This window comes from Lagenorhynchus albirostris, chromosome 6 (genome assembly GCF_949774975.1).
Source record: "Lagenorhynchus albirostris chromosome 6, mLagAlb1.1, whole genome shotgun sequence".
NCBI classification, from domain to species: Eukaryota; Metazoa; Chordata; class Mammalia; order Artiodactyla; family Delphinidae; genus Lagenorhynchus; species Lagenorhynchus albirostris.
In genome coordinates, this window is record NC_083100.1 from 35,088,122 (window position 1) to 35,107,765 (window position 19,644).

Consider the following 19,644-nt stretch of genomic DNA (forward strand, 5'->3'; position numbering starts at 1 on the left):
ACAGAACTATAATATGACCCAGTAATTCCACTCATGGGTATATATCCGAAAAAAACAAAAACACTAATTCGAAAAGATAACATGTGCCCCAATGTTCATAGCAGCATTTACAATTGCCAAGATATGGATATAACCTAAGTGTCCATCAGCAGATGAATGGATAAAGAAGATGTGATATATATATATATATATATATATATATATATATATACACATACACATATATATAATGGGATACTACTGAGTCATAAAAAAGAATGTGATTTTGCCATTTGTAGCAACATCCATGGACTTGGAGGGTACAATGCCAAGTGAAATACGTCAGACAGAGAAAGACAAATACTATATGATGTCACTTATATGTGGAATCTAAAAAATACAACAAATTAGTGAATATAACAAAAAAGAAGTGGACACAGATATAGAGAACAAACTAGTGGTTACCAGTGGGAAGAGGCAAGAGGGGAAGGGCAAGATAAGAGTAGGGGATTAAGAGGTACAAGCCATTACGTATAAAATACGCTACAAGGATATACTGTACAACGTGGGGAATACAGCCAATATTTTTCAGTAATTCGAAATGCAGTATAACCTTTAAAAACTGTGACTCACTGTATTTTATACCTGTAACTTATACTGTACATCAACTACATGTCAATAAAAAATAAACATTTAAAAAATTGTTTTGATTTAACGTCAGCATTCTAATCTCCCTTTCTCTCCTCTCTCTGGGGCTTTCTATCTGGCTTGGCAGGTTTTGCCCCATTCTGCCTCAGGCCCGCCCTGCTGTCATTTTGACTGCAGTAAGCAGCAAGGCAGTGTGGCTTTCACCGTTTGATTTCAGCTTCCCACATTAACCTACCTCCCCTGGACCTGACTTGTCTGGTTTAAGAGCTGTTAGATTTCCTCATTCACACTGCACATTTCTTGAGCCTGTCTACGATGACTCCTTAGAAATTCTTCTTGGCTTACTGATGAGTCACTTAGACTATGTGTGAGTTTCAAAAAAATGGTTCTGACAGAAGTTTTCAATCCACCTACACAGCTGTGTGATCAGTAAAGACCCAGTATTATCAAATAAACAGAAAATAACAGCTCCCTCTGCTTCTGGTCTCTCCCCGGCAAATTCACCCCAAGGCTGTTGCCAGACTACTCTTCTTCGAGTATAATCATGACTATTTCCCCACCTTCCTTAAGAGTAAAGTTAAATGTCTACAATCTGGATTCAAGGCCATCAACAACTGGGCACCCACTTGCTTTTCCAAGTGCCCCTCTTGCTCTGCCCTTTATAGATAAGCACAAGCCCAGTGTTGGCCCCCTACCTCTGTGTGAACTTTGCCCTTGACCTGAGATGTGTGCCCTTGCCCAAATCTTACACTCCAGCTGAGATGCCATGTGTTCCGTGAAGTCCATCTCAACCATCCCTGCTGTAAGTCATCTCTGTCTCTTTTCGGTTCTCACAGACCTTATCAGTGGGTGCCTCCTAACCTTAGCATCTTCTACGTCACAGCCTAAGTGTCTGGGTAAGGTGTGTCTTCTAAACGGTAAGCAACATGTGGGCAAAACCTTCCTCCCAGTCATCTTTGCCTTGTCACCAAGCGCACCCCGAGTGACTAACAATGTGCACATAGTAGGTATTTAATAACTATTTGTTGAATGAGGGAATGCCAATTTGCACCTATACCAGGCTGCTCTGTTTTTTTTGACATGTCATGCTAATATTTTTATTACTTTTCCATTAATTCATATGTGAAATTGTGCTCCAGTGGGGTTTTGCTAATTGTATATAAATATGCTATAAAGCTCTCCTTCATTCTCTACCCTCTAAAACCATTTTCTTTTCACTGGAGTATAGTTGAGTTGATAACGTTGTGTTAGTTTCAGGTGTACAGCAAAGTGAATCAGTTATACATATATCCACTCTTTTTTAGATTCTTTCCCCATATATGCCATTACAGAGTATTGAGTAGAGTTCCCTGTGCTATACAGTAGGTCCTTATTCAGGCTGCTCTTTTGAGTCAAAGGAATATTCTGCCAGTGTTTGGACCATCCCATCACTCTGTATTTACCATCCACAATAACAGGCAGGTGAGTCTCTGTAGACTGTGATATGACCTAAACATTATATGGTTATGGAGAATAGACATATGTTCTTTAACTTTCAATAACAGAGATGGGAAGAATATTTATGAGACTTCTGTATAATAAGATACTCGTGGTATTTGTGGAGTTTTAAAAATACAAAATAGCATAGTAACTGCCTATCCTTCCAAAGCTCAGCCCAGCAGACAGGTATTGGTTGAGCCTCCACAAGGTAACAGGTACTGAGGACACAAAAGGGAGCCAGCTACAGTCCCTGCCCTAAGACGGACAGTGTAGCAGTGGTTCCAGAGCTGTCCGTACCTGAAAGCACGTAAAACGCTGTGCTGCCTCTATGGAAAAGGCTGTAGTATCACAGAGAAGGGAGCAGTGAAGTTTGCCCAAGGAGGGGAGAATATAGAGGAAACAGCCAAACGTCACAGAAGCAGCTTTGGAATTAAACAGACCTATTTTCTACTCTTGGCTCTGCTATATGCTAGTTCTATGACCTTGGATGAGCTGCTTAAATTGCTGAAACTTGGTTCTGTAGCTGTAAAATGAGGATATGACCTGCTAGAGTCTCAGTAAAACTGAAAAGAGATGATGCATGTAAAGTGTCTGATATAGAATTTGGCATATATTAGCTGCTCAATAAATTTTTAAAAGGAAAGGGTGGGAGCATTTACATTGGGCCATGAAGAAGGGTCTCTCTAGGTATAAAGGTTGGTGTGTCTTTGAAATGGAAAGAATGTGTGTCTAGAGTGTTGGCCAAGACTTATTTGGGGGAGATTCCCCCATATACTTCCCTTCTTTAGAACCTTCCCCTTCAGCCTTGCTGAGTAGTCAGTGGACCCAAGGCTCTTCTCAATCTCTTTCTCTCCTGCAAGTTGAGTGGCACCACAAGGAAGCCCGTCACTAGGGTGGTTAACAGCACGTACTTCCAGACTCCCCCCACCCCACCCCTACCTCCTGCCCAAGTCTCATTCTTTCATTTATTTATTTACTAAATGCCTACTATGGTCAGGCACTGCACTAGTGGCCGGAGACAGCAGTAATAAAACAGACACAGTCACTACCAAACCTAGAGAGGAAAACAGATGTGAAATACACAAATTAAAAAAATATACAACTGCAACTCGTGCTAAGTGAGCGATATGAAGGAAGCAGAGTATAGTGACAATGATCGCAGCAGTCAGGTCTGAAAAGACAAAGTGGGCCAATCAGATTCTCTGCCTTGGCATCTGGACTATTCCACACAAAGGGAGAGAAGTCAGAATGGAGATGAAGAGGGGCCATTTGGAGCTGCCTTACTTCCTGCTTTCCTGCTTCTTTAACTTGTCCTGCAGTCCCATGAGTCCCTACCAGATCTTTAGAGTAACCTCTTTTTCACTTGCACTAGTCGGAGAGGTTTCATTTTCTAGAACAAGTAGCGAGTGCCTAGAGGCAACATTAGTAACTAGGGCTGAAAATAAAAGTAATAAAGCCAGATTACTAATCCAACTGGCAAAGGGGAGAAATGGGCGATTTTAAAGATAAATCTGGATAGAATGGGAATGACATTTCAGAGAAGAGAGGCCCATGAGCCTTGTTCACAGACCTCATCTAGCACTCATGTTGCCCTAATTATTTACTTATATGACTATTTGCTCCACTGGAACGTGAGCTTGTAAACGGCAGGGATCATAGCTGTATATCCAGAGGGCCTAGAACAATGGGTGGCATTGAGTAGATGATTCATAAATGTTCAGATAGATGAATGAACAAAAGGAAGTAGGGAGTCTAGTAAGATGATCATTGAAATATTACTTTTATTTATCCAGTTTTTTTTCCCGGTGCATCTCTGTAATTCAGCTTAATATATTATTTGGTAGTAAAAAGTATTCAAGTCCAAAAATGTATGAAGCGCCTCCTAGGTCCCAGGCACTGCTGGTCCCAGCCTTGAGGACCTTGTAATCTTGGAGGGGAGCTTAATCTTATCCCCTACAAGAAGGACAGCAGTCAAACAGCCTGCAACCTCCTTTTTGCACCAGTGAGAAGCAGAGTTATTTATGGGTTGCCGTTCCTGCAGCTCTGAAAGGAATTTTATAATCAGCTTTGGTCACATTTCTCAAATGCTGAGCAGTTCAGAGATGCCTTAAAAACAGCTCATCTGTGTACGTTTCGCTTCACTTGCTGGGCCACTAATATTATCTACACTCTAATGAAGGCAGTTCGCCTATGAATCTTCTTGGGGAAGAAAATATTCTTTGCAGACCAGTACCTTTGCATCATGGATAATTCTATAATTTAATTGCCTTTTCTAACATCTACTTTCTACCAGTAAAAAATATGCAAGAAGTGTTGTCATGTTCTACTTGGCTGGCTTCTGGGGAATTAACACCAGGCATATAAATCAAAATTAACTTTTTTTTTTGGCAGGAAACCAGGATTAGAAGGAATAATGAAGATTTGAAGGTGGAAAAAAGTGCAGTTTTCACAGAATTGTGGGAAGTTTAAAGTTGAGAGAATCTTACAGATAGTCAAGTAGTGGCTCCACAAACTTTAAAGTATATTCGCCTGGGGATCTGATTTGAATGCAGATTCTGATTCAGAGGCTTGGGGTGGAGCCCGAGAGTGCATTTCTAATCAGTTACCAGGTGATGGAGATGCTGACTGTCCAAGGATGTGGTGACAGAATAATAGCCCCCAAAGGCAACCACCCCCTAATCCCCAGGAACCTGTGAATATGTTAGGCTACTGGCAAATTAAGGCTGCAGATAGAATTAAGGTTGTTAATCAAATCACCTTGAGAAGGGGAGATTATCTGGATTATCTCAGTGGACCCAATATAATCATGAGGGTCCTTATAAGTAGAAGGAGGAAGAAGAGAATGTCCGACTGACTCACTGTGAGAAAGACCTGACCAGCCATTGCTGGGTTTGAAGATGAAAGGGGGCCACGAGCCAAGAAATGCAGGCAGCTTCTAGAAGCTGGAAAAGACAAGAAAACGAATTCTCCCCTAGAGCCTCCAGAAAGGAATGCAGCCCTGCTGACACCTTGGTTTTAGCCCAATGAGACCCATTCAGACTTCTGATCTCCATAGCTGTAAGATAGTAAATTTGTGGTCTTTTAAGCCACTACGTTTGTGGCAATTTGTAATAGCAAACCCCATTTGTTACAGCAATGGGAAAATACTACAACAGACCACACATTGAGGAACAAAGTCTACTTTTTTCTTCCTCCTAATATGGAGCCATCTTTCCCTGTCTCAACAACTAACCTCTTTTTAAAAAAATATATCTTCCAGAGTGCGGCTCTCCCTCTCCCGCACTCCCCCTGACACACACATTTTGAGGGAATTCTAACCATTCATTCCAAGCCAGATTTCATGAGAGAAAGTGAGATGAATCTGTGAGATGAATCTGACACAGTATTTGCCCCCAAGGAGCTGACAAAACCATAGGAAAATAAGGCAACGTCATAAATAACAACTAACTCAAGGTCATTCTGACAACAAAAATCCTCTCTGAGTCTCACCTGTTCTCTATTTTTTCTTTCACTACCCTGGACAGGTTTCCTTTGCCTTTCGCCTGGACTCTGGAAAAAGCCTTCTAATTGGACTCTCTGGCTTGGTTTCTCCTCTCTCCAATCCATCTTAAAACAATCACCACACAATTCATCTCCACAGAGTGCCTGAGTGTGTTGAGTGACGGGAAAATGGAGCCGGCAGTGAGACAGAATTTGAAGAGAGGAAAGACGGGAGATAAATTATGAAACAAAGTCCCAGAGGAAATGAAAGAAAATGGTATCAAAATCCATGTGGAAAAGCAAGCTTTGGAAGGGAAGGCGGATTCTTTCTCTTCCTCAGAATTCTGAGGAAGGAAGAAAGGAGAGAAAGGAAGAGTGAAGATAGAGAAGAGATTTGAGATCCTTAGGAGGACAACTGAAGGAAGGTATTTCCTCTGAGTGAGAGTTTTAGAGTTTGCCTTAGGGCTAAAATGTGGAGAAAGGTTTAGAGCTGCCTTATGGGAATGTGATAGGAAACGGCCTGGATGAATGAAAGAGGGCCGAGCTGGACTGAAGGGCCACTGATGCCGGATGATCGCACGGATTTGTCATGGAGCCAACTGGTGTGGCTTTCCTCAACAGGCCAGAGGTAGAAGCAGACAAAAGGAAGGACCCAAGGTTATGAACTCTAAGAAACCTAGTGGTAGATCCTAGGACTCGGGGATACGGCGGCTGAGAATCATAAGGTAGATGATCAAGGCATCTGTGGGCAATGAAGGGGGATGACGAATTGGGAGACTAGGGAGAGACCAAGGGACGAGAGATCCTGTTGAGAACACAGAGCAGATGCTCAACAGAACGAGAGGATAAGAGGGGTCAATGATAAGAATGTGGCCAGAGAGGGGATGTTAGATGTTGCCAGTCCTTGGTCCTGGTTCTGCCTTCTGGTGTAATCTTTTTCCTAAAGACCAGCCCTTCATTTTTTTTTTTTCAAGGAACGAATGTGTTCCTCAGAATTCCATCTCCTACGGAGCGGTTATGCTCTTCTGTTTTTCGTAAGCTGTGCTTCCCAACCTTTCACCACCCTGGTTGAGCTCCTCTGAGTGCATCCTGGTGAAATGTGGTCCTATAAATGAAGGACCTTGTTCCAGAGGTGGCTGGATCAGAGCAGAGGATTGTGGGACCGGCACCTGTCTTGGTGGGGCCCTACTTACCCATTAAAGGAATCTAAGGTGGCATTAGCACGTTCGAGGCCCTCATCAATTACGGGTTCAAACAGAGCTTACTATGTTAATAACACACCCTGGATTGTTTCTGTGACAAGCGTTCCCATCCTATACTTGTATAGTGACTAGAACGCAACGGGTAGGATATTGCATTCACCTTTATTAAATTTCAGTCTATAAGTTCTGACCCATCACTCCAGTCAGCTGTTAGCTTTTAGAACCTTGCTTTCTGCCATCAAAACCAGGGAATGCATTAGCCATTCCTTCCAATTTTATATCATTTAAAACATTAGTTGCCATCATCTGTATCTTATCCGAATTGTTGATCTGAATTTAGATGGGCCAGAGCCAAGTACAGAGGCCACAGTATCACCACAAGAACTTCCCTCAGAGTTGATACTGCTCTTAATCCACATTCACTTGTTTATTCATTCATTCAGTCAGTCACAATGACCAGACTATGCTAGACGCTGGAGTGTAGCAGTGACAGATACATTCCCTGACCTGCTTTGGAGCTTATAGTCTAAGAAGGCAGATGTTTGATAAGTGTTACAGAAGGGGAGGTAAAGGTGAGTTGGGCACCTGTAACAGGGGGACCTATCCACCCAGAGAATCAGGGAAGCTCCATCTGAAGTTTGTTTACACTGAGAATGAAGGGTAATAAGACCGAGCCAGGAGAGGGAAAGGGGAGAGGAGATGAATTATTCCAGGAAGAGTACACAGCATCTGCTCAAGGACAGGACCGAGTGACTGGAAGCACGTTCAAAGGAATGAAGACCCAGGATTGCTGGAGCATTAAATGTTAGAAGGAAGGGATTTCAGATGAAGCTCGATCAAAGAGGCATGAGGCAAAGTGTGCAAGGCTCTGCGAGCCATCTTATGATTCTGTGCCTTATCCTAAAGGTAGCCACTGGAGGGACCTACTCAGAGGAGGAGTGTGATGTTTGCGTATTTAAGAAGGTCACTGTGGTTTCTATGTGCATGAGTTGGAGGAGAGCAAATGGATGCCAGTTAGGATTCTAATACAGTATCGAGGGGAGAGAAAGTAGACCAAGATGGAGCAGTGGAGAGAAGGACTCACAAATTACTTGGGGGGAAGTGACTGATTTGTGTCGCGAGGAATGAGGAAGACAGAAGGTGAAGGAATCTGGATGACTCCTGGGTGTCTGGCTTGAGCACTTTTGTCGATAGTGCTGTCATTTCCTGAGAAAAGAAGTAGTGGTGAAAATGGAACCTTCTGCTTGAGGGGGCTGGGAGGCATCCACGTCCAGACATCTAGAGAACAGTCGAATCTATGAATCTGCAGCTCCAAGGAAGAACTGAGCCAGGGATACAGATTTGGGCACCGTCAGCATCTAACAGTGGTTCTCAGCCCTGGCTGCAAACTGGAAATCACCTGGTGAGTTTTAAAATGTACCTACATCCGGGTCCCACCTCAAACAATTAAATATGGGCCTGGACATTCACTATTTTTTAAAGTTTTCCTAGTGGTTCTTATGTCCACTCTGAATTGAAAACCGCGAGTGAGAGATATAAGGGGAGGCTTGGAAGCTAAGGGATAGTGTGGAAAGAAGAGAAAAGAAGGTGGCTACTAGGACAGACCTCTTTTCAGGTATAACTGCTCACCTATTTACTAATTTACCTGCATGCAAACATCCACGCCTCTGTACTATTTAGGCAACATCGTCATTTTAAAAATATCAGTTCTAGTTTGAACAGTTTTAATTTTTGAGAGGGTATTCCAGTTATTTAGTGCTGCATAACAAGTCACCCCAAAACTCTGTGGCTTAAAACAACAATCAATTGTAATTTTTCAATGTTTCCGTGGGTCAGAAGTTCAAGAGGAGTTCGGCTGAGTGGGTCTACCTTGGGGTCTTTCATGCAGGCAGAGAGAGCAGCTGGTATAGTGGGGGAGGTGCAGCTGAGGTCCGGCTGGCCATCTCTCTCTTCATGTACTATTCTCAGGTCTTCTCCACGTGGTCCTTATGGGCTAAGTCTGGGCTTCCTCAAAGCATGGTGGCCTGAGAAGTCAGATTGTTTACATGGCTGCCCAGAGTTCCAACACAAGTGTCCCAACTAGTGAGGAAGAAGCTCAATCACCCACTGTGAAAGCCACAGAGAGTCACTTCCTTCCACTATCCTGGTCAACCAGTTCCAAAAGCCTACCCAATGTTAAGGGGAGGGGCTCAGACCCCACCTCTTAATGGGGGAGATATTTTATAGCCATTGAAGAATACAATCTGGCTCAAAGGGTTAAAGCAACAACAACCCAGACTTCTTTCCATCAATTCACAGTCCATACTTCCTCAAGTCACTGAGCATTTGAGGGCAGAAAAAAAAGCAAATTAAGGTAACAGTTACAATACTAAATGAAAACTGATAGCTTAAAGAAGTTATATAACTTCTCTAATTCCTAGAAATAAGCCTGATAAATTGACTTGTTGAGTATCTGATACTTAAATGAATGCTTCTCCTATGTCAAGAAATAGTAAAATTAAAATCAGATAAAGTGTCTTAAATGTTTTAATTTAGTCCATGACACATTTTTCATATCAGAATTCTCATCTTTAATCTGGCACATGTAGGTTTAATGTTTATCTCAAATGGTTGCTATTAGTAGCAGCTGCCCTTCTAATCTATATTAAGACAAGCAATGGACTTAATACACATTTCAGTCACTTAGCTACTAGCATGTATTCAGTGTATACCTGCACGTTCTCCATAACTGTGCTTTATTCTTCTTCATATTTTCCCAGAACTACCAGTTAGACCTGCACATAATTTAGGTAGGGTGAGCCTCTGAGTCCATTGGAAGTCTATTTTCAGCCAGCCTTTTATACCCACACAGTATTAGGACTTAGGTAAATGTTCTGTTGAGCTATTTTCTCTGATGAAATCCATATTTGGATTTATTAGTGAAGACAAAAAGAAAAAGGGAATTTTATTTTTACAAGGCATTTTGGTTTTGGTATTTTAATCAGAATAGTAAGATATTTTTAGTTTATCTTCTGCTTCTAACTTAGAATATTCAGTAAAAATATTTCCTCACTTACTTTGGAACTTGAGGGGGGAAGCTAATTATTGACATCTACTCTCCCTGTGGGTTTTTTCCCCCTGCTCAGTCACAGAACTCTTCAGATAAAGAGTACCATGAAAGTACAAGTCACTATTACCCTTTAATCAATACCAAATAAGGGAGTTAGTTACCTCTTAGTCAATACCTGAACAAAGGAGTTTGGTTAATCTCTAAATTATACCAATCTTGGGTATTTCTTCACTGTGGCATGAAGGAAGGAGGCCATCTCACCACCATGGAAACCAGGAACATGCTCTCTCCTTAGGGCAAGTGTTGTTGTTCACCCACATATCATTTCTTTATTTTAACAGGTCTGACCAATTTAAAAAAGCATGGTGACTTTACATCAGTAAACATTATGATCTGTTTGACCAGATCTTGTTTTCCCAATGATTTTATGAGCTTGTTTGCTTTTTCTCTAAAGGCAGTAAAAAGGGTTAAAACTAGTTTGTGGATTCAGCCTTAGTTGAATAGCTACAATTACAATTTGACCCAATAAAAACATCAACCAAGCATGAACAAATGTCCATGGATGAGTAGGTAAAGAAAATGTGGTATATACACACAATGGAATACTATTCAGCCTTAAAAAGAAGGAAATTCTCTCACATGCAACAACACAGATAAACCTTGAGGACATTATGCTAAGTGAGATAAGCCAGACACAGGACAAATACTGCATGATTCCACTTATATGAGGTATCTAACATAGTCAAACTCACAGAAGCAGAGAGTAAGAACAGTGATTGTCAGGGGCTGGGGGAAAAGGAAATGGGGAGTTTTTGTTCCATGGTATAAAGTTTCAGTTATGCAGTTTAATTAAGTTCTAGACATCTGCTGGGCAATACTGTGCTAGAGTTAACAACACCACAGTGAACACTTAAAGAGAATAATCTCCTGTTAAACACTCTTACCACAATTTAAAAAAGAAAAAGGTTAACTTTAAAGTATATCATTGCTCCTCAATCATCATTTCAGTACAGTTTTGTTGATAGTTATCTTCAAGAACTGAGCAGCAGAGTTCTGAAGGGTCTGTAGACAGGGAGGCATCAGAAATGACATACCAGTGAGCCATAAATGTACCTTATAAATAGTTTAATCAAATTTTTTTTTTTTTTTTTTTTGCGGTACGCGGGCCTCTCACTGTTGTGGCCTCTCCCGTTGCGGAGCACAGGCTCCGGACGCCCAGGCCCAGTGGCCATGGCTCATGGGCCCAGCCGGTCCGCGGCATGTGGGATCTTCCCGGACCAGGGCACGAACCCGTGTCCCCTGCATTGACAGGTGGACTCTCAACCACTGCGCCACCAGGGAAGACGCTTTTTTTTTTTTATTAAACGAGGAACCTCAGTTCCTGGACAGGTTGTGTACCACATTCAAATTGAGGCAGCGATTTGTATCAGGACTAAGGCTGCCCCCAGGTTCTCTGATCCATGATACAGTTCCCGTTTTCAGTCTTTTATGGGGCCTGTGAGGTGGAAAAGACCATGGATTCATCCAATATTAGAGTTGGAAAGGATTCTGGAGATCCTCTACATAAAGGAGACCCCGCATTTGGCGGATAAGGAAACTGAAGCCCCGTGAGGTTCCACAATGTACCAAAGGACACACAGTTTTTCAGTAAAATTAATGTCCCTTTGTTTCCTTAAATGTGGTTAGAGAGTATACTTCTGATAGAAAATAAGACTCCTAAATTATCCTTTGCCCTAGAAGTTAAGACGACTCCCTATACTAGTGGCAGTATGGCTCACCTTGCTAAGGGAAGGGAAATTCTAGAGTTTGTATTTTAATTTACTAATTAACAGAGGTTCTTGAAATTTTTATTAAAAAATTTTAAAATCTCATGCTTTCTCTTATATGATTGAATTCCAAAATAGATATTTCAATTTCCTTTTTAAACATAAAATTTTGTTATACTCTCAAATATTGTGGTGGCACAGAAATCTCTCTCTGTGGGAAACAGCGTTGACTGGACAGCCTAGCTACCGTCCCTCTGGGTCCACCCAAGCCTCACTCCACCGAGGATGCACCCAGTCAATGGTTCAGGTAGGGGGTGCTAGTGAAAGCTCATTTCTGAGGGATATGGGAGCTCCCCAGCCGGGGAATGAAGGCTCCCCATCGACCTGCACAAACCTTCTTAGAACTGCACTGCCCAGGGAGACTCTTCTCACCCAATTTTTTTTCCCTTCTCCTTCTTTCAGCTACGGCAGACCTGCATGCTTGGCAGTCTGCAGACTCTCCCTGCCCGCACATCCTTCCTCCCCTTTCTCTTTTACAAGCACCTGCCTCCACCCCCAAGGCACCTCTTTTTTTTTTTCCAAGGCACCTCTTAATCATCTAATCCCACCTTGGCCTCTGCTCTTGGAGACTCAAAAGAACACAAATATGCTTTTTCTAATTACTCCCATCTTTTCCCTACTGACATTCTAATGCTCGTCCCAACACAGGGAGGCATGCTCCACTTTCTTCTCCTTTCTTCCTCCTGGCTGAGAATCACCATTATAGAATCTTGGCTCAGTTATTTGACTAAATATTGATTAACAAGTATTTTGGGGGCATAAATTCTATGATATTACTATTATAGGAGCTATTGAGTACACAAATAAATTGAAAACCCATTTGTGCTTATAAGGAGCTTGTAATCAAGTTGTGGATAAATCACAGAGAAAAAGTTGTTTTAACATAATAATAATAATACAAGCAGTATACTGTTAAGTGGTGACTCAATCAATCTACCTAACTACCTATCTAATCCATCTGGATAGATTTTTTTTTTTTTTGCTGTACGTGGGCCTCTCACTGTTGTGGCCTCTCCCGTTGCGGAGCACAGGCTCCAGACACGCAGGCCCAGCCAGCTTTGCGGCATGTGGGATCTTCCCGGACCGGGGCACGAACCCGTATCCCCTGCATCGGCAGGCAGACTCTCAACCACTGTGCCACCAGGGAAGCCCCATCTGGATAGATTTTTAATGCTCAAGGTCAGAAGAGAAGAAACCATTGCAGCTTTATCATTTTTTTAAAAAAATTGTAAAAATTGGATAATTTAATATGAAGGATCATTGTGAAAAATAACTAGAATATTGGTAAAGTACACATAAATTCCAAGGGATTGCCAACAGAGGTAACTTTTTTCCTGTCACCAGAGGTTTTAATTTTGACATGCTCTTGTATTGTTTAGCATTAACCCTCTACCTCGTATGTAACTCTCAGCCAGAGTGCAAAAGGGTCTATGATGAAAGGCTGGAAGCAGCGGGGGCGGGAGGGCAGGAGAAGCAGAACAGAAACACTGTGAATTCCAATTGTGTAGCTTGAGGAAAAAAAACAATGTGATGCTAATCCTACAATAGTAAATTTCTTCTTATCTGCAGAAACTGATGCTGACATTTCCATTTATTCATTCAGTTCCTTTAGACTCCTTGTCAGATCTCTTCTAGTTGCCAAGCAACAATAACAGCAGTTCTGTACATAAGCGTTAGGCAATAACTATTGTCAATGTTTCTCCGTTCTTTGAAAGGGAAATTTAATGACCCTTTCCTATGAGAAAATGATGACAAGAACCTATTCATGGTGAAACCTAAAAGCTGTGTGTGTGGTTTGTGTTTTTGCTGTTGGAATCCAAGGACTGGGCTAAACTGACCTAAACACTCGTACAAAATCATGAAATTAAGATTCGCTCCAAAGCTTGCATGGTTTGGTCTTTAAAAACAACTGCATATCATTAAAACTTGTCCCACAGCCCATAAAATGAGTTCACTATTAAATGGAGTTAATATTTTAAAGATGCTTGATGATGGGTTTCTTTTGTACTTTCTCTGATCCTGGTAAAAATCTCTTTAATCAAACTCTTGGGTTTTTCTGACAATACTCCCCCACATAAAGACTTGAACCATATTTCAGTACTTTATAAGACATAAATCAAGACAGTTACAGGAAAAAATAAAATAAAATGGGACATCTGTCCACCTGTTGAGGACAGACTCCAGGACACAGAGTCTATGTCAGTCACCTGCACAAATGTTGAGATGGCCCCTCCCTGTTCCCACGGTGGACGAAAGGTTCCTCTCCCCTTGTCTAGTCTTCCTCCTCCATTTTAATGAGTCTATATGAATATTGTTTACAACCCAAGTTACCTCCATAACTTTAACAGCTCAAAAAGCTATTCATAGGGCTTCCCTGGTGGCGCAGTGGTTGAGAGTCCGCCTGCCGATGCAGGGGACGCGGGTTCGTGCCCCGGTCCGGGAAGATCCCACATGCCGCGGAGCGGCTGGGCCCGTGAGCCATGGTCGCTGAGCCTGCGCGTCCAGAGCCTGTGCTCCGCAACGGGAGAGGCCACAACAGTGAGAGGCCCGCGTACCGCAAAAAAAAAAAAAAAAGCTATTCATAATAAGTGGCACATTGCAGGGAGGATATTATAGACTAAGTGATTCCCCATTTCCATATCATCATATTTTCTAATCTCACTTATTTATGTGAGGCTCAGCAATAGCTATAAAAGTTTTAAAAAGTCAAGTCCAGTTTTATGTTCTCTTTCTCTTGCGGGTTTTTAATTGTGTTTTCTTTCTAATCTCAGTTCTATGTGAATTTATATTTTTAGTTACTAAAAAAAATTAACTAAGGCTCCTTTTCCATTTTTCAATTGTAAAATACACAGATGAGCTCCCCCAGATCCTTTATAGTTTATAGGATTAAGAGCTCATAAAGCAGCTCTACTTTTATTACTGTATTTGATGATTTTGTCAGGTAGGTTTTGTTTTCATGTCCAATCTACAGATTAGAAAACTGAGGCCCAGATAAGTTAAGTGACTTGCTCTAGGCTGCTCACTTAGTAATCAGGGAGCTACTTATCTCTGCTACTGTCACCAAACTCCAATCTCCTTCCATGACTTTACCTTGCTGGAGATCACTTCCCAAGCATACTTGGTGTCCTACAGTGGCTTAAGGATCACTTTTTGTTGGAATTAATTATCAGACCATAACTAGACATTCAGCAAATATTATTTTGTAACTCCATTTGTAATCCCGTTTTACAAACAAGGATCCCCTTGGCTTTCCGTCACCAAATTGTACTGCTGAATTGTATTCTATTTAAACTGATTTATAATAATGCATGAAAACATCTGACTGAAAATGTTATTTCGTGCATGACAGTTCCAATAATCCTTTCTTACTCAGTTGAGAATTACATCTAAAACTTTATAAATCAATTTAGGTTGGTACCCTAGTGCTTCACATGAGAATAATGTAATAGTCACTACTGAGCCCTATCCTCAAATCATCTACGAGGTTCTAGTGTTAAATCTCTTTAAAAAAAATACGTTACTTAGAAAAGAGCTGTAGAAATTGAATTGGCCCTAAATATAGGATCCCTGATTAGCCTGAAGATTTTGTTCTGGTATCTTTCCTTAATAAAATGAGATATGGAGATTTTTTTCTTTTTTTTTTTGGAGGGGGTACAGTGGGATATGACTGGTTACTCACCAAAGGACCTCATCTGTTATTGGCAAAACCTACCTGAGACCACCAGTATTTGATAACCATCTCATAAAGACGCTGCTTTTCTGCAGAACCACAGGTAGTCAACCCAAGTAACCTAAGCTTGTTTTTAGAAGCAATTTAAAACTTGCTTTATTTAATAGCAAAGAGAGTACTAAAATGAGATGACACTTCCATTAACCTACATTTCAGTTTTCAAGAAGGCTTGAGGTTTTGCAAAATATCGTGAATGGGAAATCTGTCCCTAAAGAATGTAACGATTCAAGCAGGCGTGTTCATTCATTCGTTATCCATTCATTTATCTAACTCGACCTGGGGTCAACTATGTGTCAAACCCAAGAGTACGAAGATGAGAAAGGCCCAGTGCCTGCCCCCAAGGAGCACACAATCTCCCTTGGGGAGACAGACCACTAACCATCATGGTATGGAGGCAGAAGGCAAAGAGCCTCACTGAAGCACAAAGCAGAACAGAGGAAGGGCCAATAATTCAGGAGGGGCAGGAGGGCAGAGAAAGGAGCCATCTGAAAGGCTTCCTCAAAGGGAGGTGAGTGAGGGTTGGGTCCCCGCGGAGGATGTCCCAGAGAGAGGAAACTACCTTTGCAAAGGCCTGGAGGCAGCAACATTCATGGTCAGGATGGCTGTGTTGAAGGGCGAGTAGAGAAGTGGCTACTGATAAAGGTGGAAATGTAAACAGGGTCAGCTCACACAGAGGATGGATGTCACACTCCTAAGGAGATCAAACTTTGACTTCAAGGATATTTCCAATTTAAATCCTTTCAGTTATAGTCCAATAATATAGAGATACTTTAAAAGAGTCACAAAGAGTGTCAACTGTAAATTTCAGTTGTCTTGGATATGAGAGACCTTAAGTTAAGCTGCATGAGGACAGAAATGATTCTCTCACCCAAGCACCTCTTCCTTTCCAATTCATCCAACGGTGGACCCACTAGAGATAACTGATGAACTCATTTCACTGCAAGACTTTTACTGAGTATTTAATTTCCCACAGTGCTTGACTAGCTAGTGTATAAAAACACCATACGGATCTGTTCTCACATCTCTAAAAGTTTATAATTTATAACTTAAGACATAACAGTTATTATTCTTAATTTTCAGAACTAAAATGTCATTGCTGTGTGACAGATTGGGAAACAAACTAATCATAAAAAGGCCATAAAAGCTAATCACTAAAGGAAATAAAAGTACGAAAATAAATCAATGTAAAATTACAAATGATCAGAATTTTCCGTTGTTTATTATGATTTATTTTATTGAGCTGAGAAATCTATTAACCTTTTGATACGGGAAGATGGAATTTACTAACTGAGTTAGAGGAGCTTTACTTCCATTGTCATGCAGATGGATAATATTTACAACTTAAACATCACCCTCTTTCAAAACGATGCCAACATTTTGATAAGTTACTGAAGTGCAATGGCAAAAACACCATCTCCTGTTACTCTTCGTACGTGTACGTGACACTGGTCATGACAAGTGGATGAATGTGGCGCCTGAGCCCATGCACGGAGCATTCACACTGAACCTCTGTGGTCTGTGAGATCATGGATCAGCCTCCTTCCCCATTTTGGCTCGAGGCCACCTCTGTTTTGAATAAGACACTCTATCTGCTTGAGCCTACCATATTGGTCTGTCCACTGGCCATGTTTTGCAGGGAATCAATTACTATGACTGATTCTTTAAAGTGCTTTTCCTTCCCATAACCCAACTTTAGGAGCTGTTCAACCCATCCATCAACAGATATTTGGAAAGGGGCCAATATTTGGTCAGCACTGTGGTGCCGGACCCAGCTTCTCAAACTGGGAACACACAGTCTCACCCGAGTGTATGACTGTGAGTCACAGAGAACACGAAGCCACAATGTAAAAGGGCCCAGACTTCTGCCACTGTTTGCTCAATGGTCGATAAGTGAAAACAGTTCTGTATTAACATAATATATGGAATATATTACGGAATACAATGGATAAAAAAATTGCATCCATTTTTAAGATCACACAGAAGACTCCAAAGAAATTATATGTGGAAGTTGGTTTTGACCATGTCCCAAAGTAGCAAGTTTGTTCTTCTGTGCCCTGGGGTTATTTTAGTGGAAAACTCTGGGAAGCAGTAATACAGTGGAAAGAGCATGAGCTTTAGAACCAGACAGAGCTGAGTTTGAATCCTTGCTCTTTCATATTCCCTGAGACTCTGACTTTGACCAAACCACTTTATCTCAAGCTTCTGTGTCCTCATCAAACAGAAAAGTTATTTAATATGAAGATCTATAAAATAAGTAGTACAGCAGCTGGCAAAGCTGGGGGAGGTTTTAAAAATATACCATAAGTCATGTTCCTGCTTAATTCCTTTCAACGGCTACTTTTGCCCTTTGAATAAAACCCTACATGTTTCTGTCTCAGCTTCTAAACCTTCTGGGGCACAGACCCCCTTTGGCAGTCTGGTGAAGCCTCGGGGGTCCCTCTCAGAATAATGTTTAAATAAAACATACACGATTACAGAGGAAACCACTCATATTGAAATAACATTAAAATATTAATAAAAAATTTTATGCTACAGTAATGTACGTGCTTCTCTGTCAATATCAAATAACACAACATAGCGGCAGGTTCTGTAATTACAGTAATTTTGAAGTAGTGATGAACAAACAGCTCTTCAGGATATCTGCAACAAATGTAATTTGATATGAAGACACCTGTGATTTCTAGTTGTGAAAGTCACAGGTACTCCTGCTACTCCTGTGGGTTGTTTTTCTCCCTTGCCTAGATTCATGATTGAAGGAAATGCTAAATTTCATTTAGATACGAGTAAAGATGAAAATTCATGTTTGTTTTCATCCAAGTTTGTGAAACCCTGGCTTCCACCCCTGGATGCTGTGGAGGTTGAGGAGACAGGTGAAGAGTCAGTATTCTACCAATTCCAGTTCCCGGCGTACTCTCTGCCCTCATCTCCCATCACCATCCCTCTGCCTACCACACTCTGGCCACACTGGCCACTCAACCACTAGCTCTTCAAACACAATGAACTTCAGTCTTCCTCAGGCACCTGCTTTTGCTTATCTACCTGGAATGCTCTGTCCTTGGATCACTGCATGGTGTTTCTTTCCTGTTTTCTCTATCTCAGCTCAAATATCACCTCCTCTGAGAGGGCTGCCCCAATCAACCCCATCTAAAGTAGCCACCTGCCCGTGCCGCCCTGCTGTATTTTCCTCATCGTAGACATCACTATATGAAATGATCGTGTTCATTTATATGTTCTTGTGTTTACTTTCTGTTTCCCTGCCTTAGAAAACAAGCTCCATGGGAGCAGGAACCTCATCTACATGTTCAGTGCCACATCGTCAGCATCCAGACAGTGTTTGGGACAAAACAGGAGTCTGATACATCTTGGCTAAAGGAAAGAAAAATTACTGAGGATTCCAGTAATGTTACTTCTCTCATCCTTCACTCAGGGTTTTAGGCACTGTGGGGATACAAAGAGATGAAAGACAACCTATGGCCCCCAAGTAGTTAGCCTAACGGAGGTGGGAGGTGGCCCTGTGGAAGGCTGGAGTGAGTTCCAGGTGAGGCTCTCTCACTTTGCTGTGTGACCATGGACGAACCCCTTCCAGGGCCTCAGCTCCCCTGGTGTCAGATGAATGGCTTGGACAAATTTAACTCCCTGGTCTCATGGGATCAACAGTGTATGAACATTTAAGAGCTAACAGTGCAAGGGAGCATATATGGCAAGGGAGGGGTTGTGACCCTAAGTGGAGAAAATTCACAGAGGAGGACAAGACTTGGAACGGCTCTGAAATACACTCAGCCTCCAACGAATAACGAGGAGGGGGGATTTTCAGCGCCATGAGCCCTCAGTGTTGAAAGAAACTGTAAAGGCTACCCAGCACGACCACTAGGGAATGCTTTGGATATCTCTACGAGGCTGTTTCTGGAGATGTAGCATAATACCCCCGCTCTTAGATGGAACCCAGCATGGTGGTTAAGAGTATGAACTGTAGAATAGCACTGCTGGGTTCAGATCCCAGCTCTGTTGCTTCCTAGCTATGTGACCTCAGGCAAAGTACTTACCTTCTCTGTGTCTCAATTCCATCCTCTGTAAAATGAAATTAACTACATGGCATTAGAGTCAAGACTAAATGAGAAAATGAATATAATATGCATAACACCCATTTAGTAAATGCTACTTATGATTCTGTGGAATGGTTTTCTAGTGTGTCAAGCTTACTATGTATTCTCCCAAACCATTTTTCCCTTCTTCCATTATAATTGAGTTTTT

General features: G+C 41.6%; 1 protein-coding gene across 5 annotated transcripts in view; it reads right to left on the reverse strand.

Moving 5' to 3' along the window:
- SPATS2L (spermatogenesis associated serine rich 2 like) overlaps nucleotides 1–19,644 on the reverse strand; it is a 167,580-nt gene that overhangs the window by 64,016 nt on the left and 83,920 nt on the right. The gene's annotated exons all lie outside the window — the stretch shown is intronic.